The 1,901-nt window shown below is 30.8% G+C and overlaps 1 non-coding gene across 1 annotated transcript; it reads left to right on the top strand.

Moving 5' to 3' along the window:
- LOC148547774 (small nucleolar RNA R71) lies at positions 1–108 on the top strand. Its single transcript, XR_015897232.1, has one exon. It is a non-coding gene; the product is annotated as a small nucleolar RNA R71 (small nucleolar RNA).
- Positions 109–1,901: the final 1,793 nt, after the last annotated feature.

Genomic DNA, 1,901 nt, shown 5'->3' with positions numbered 1-1,901 from the left:
AAGCATGTCAGAAGGACACTTTTTGGTCAACTGCTTGTATCTTTCCCAAGCTTCATAGAGGGATTCACCTTCTTTCTGTTTGAAGGTCTGAACATCCACTCTAAGCTTGCTCAGCTTTTGAGGAGGAAAGAACTTGGCTAAGAAAGCCGTGACCAGCTTATCCCAAGAGTTCAGGCTGTCTTTGGGTTGAGAGTCCAACCACACTCTAGCTCTGTCTCTTACAGAAAAAGGGAAAAACATGAGCCTATAGACTTCAGGATCTACTCCATTAGTCTTAACAGTATCACAGATCTGCAAGAATTCAGTTAAGAACTGAAAAGGATCTTCAGATGGAAGTCCATGAAACTTGCAGTTCTGCTGCATCAGAGAAACTAGCTGAGGTTTCAGCTCAAAGTTGTTTGCTCCAATGGCAGGAATGGAGATGCTTCTTCCATGTAAATTGGAATTAGGTGCAGTAAAGTCACCAAGCATTCTCCTTGCATTATTGTTGTTGGGTTCGGCTGCCATCTCCTTTACTTGTTCGAAATTTTCAATAAGGTTGTCTCTGGATTGTTGTAATTTAGCTTCTCTTAGTTTCCTCTTCAGAGTCCTTTCAGGTTCTGGATCAGCTTCAACAAGAATGCCTTTTTCTCTGTCCCTGCTCATACGAAAGAGAAGAGAAAAAGAAAAGAAGAGGAATCCTCTATGTCACAGTAAAGAGGTTCCTTATTGTTAGTAGAAGAAGAAAAAGAATACGGGTGAAGAAGAATGAAGAATCCAAACACAAAGGTAAGGATAGGAGCAGTGATGTGAGATGAAGAGAAGTGTTAGTAGATGAATAAATAAATAGAAGGGGATGAGGGAGAAGAATTTTTGAAAAATATTTTTGAAAAAGAGTTAGTGATTTTCGAAAATAGTTTTTGAAAAAGGTTGGTAATTTTTCGAAAATTTAAAAAAAATTAAAATAATTAGTTAATTAAAAAGAAATTTTTGAAAAAGGGGGAGATATTTTCGAAAAATAGAGAGAGAGAGAGTTAGTTAGGTGGTTTTGAAAAGGATAAGAAACAAACAAAAAGTTAGTTAGTTAGTTGAAACAAATTTTGAAAATCAATTTTGAAAAGATAAGAAGATAAGAAGTTAGAAAAGATATTTTGAAATCAAATTTTTGAAAAAGGTAAGATAAGAAGATATTTTTGAAAAGATATGATAGAAATTAGTTTTTGAAAAAGATTTGATTTTTTTAAAATCACAATTAATGACTTGATTCACAAGAAATCCCAAGATATGATTCTAGAACTCAAAGTTTGAATCTTTCTTAACAAGCAAGTAACAAACTTGAAATTTTTGAATCAAAACATTAATTGTTATTGTTATTTTCGAAAATATGATGTAAAATTAAGAAAAAGATTTTTGAAAAATATTTTTGAAATTTTCGAAAATAACTAAGAAAAATAAAAAAGATTTGATTTTTGAAAAAGATTTTAAAAAAGATAAGATTTTTAAATTGAAAATCATTTTGAAAAAGAAAAAAAAGAATTCCAAAATATTTTTGATATGAATTCCAGGAATCTTATGCTCTTTATTCTAAAGCTCCAATCAAAGGGTCAGGCATGGCTTAACAGCCAGCCAAGCTTTAGTAAAAATATGAGTGTAATTCATTCAATTTTAAGCCAAAACCTCTGTCCAAAAGAATTTAGACATGGTTTTATAGCCAGCATGCTTCAACATGCTTCATGAAACTCTAGAATTCATTCTTAAAAATTCTAAAGAAAAATATATTTTTGAAAATATTTTTATTTTAAAAAGTTTTTTTTTTCGAAAACAAAGGAGAAAATTTTTGAAAGATTTTTGAAAAATTTTTGAAAATAAAACAAAAAGAAAATTACCTAATCTGAGCAATAAGATGAACCGTCAGTTGTCCA

The sequence above is a fragment of the Arachis ipaensis genome, chromosome B8 (genome assembly GCF_059453495.1).
Source record: "Arachis ipaensis isolate K30076 ecotype BB chromosome B8, ASM5945349v1, whole genome shotgun sequence".
NCBI lineage: Eukaryota > Viridiplantae > Streptophyta > Magnoliopsida > Fabales > Fabaceae > Arachis > Arachis ipaensis.
The sequence above is the reverse complement of the archived record's forward strand: the minus strand, read 5'-3'. Positions and strand labels throughout refer to the sequence as shown.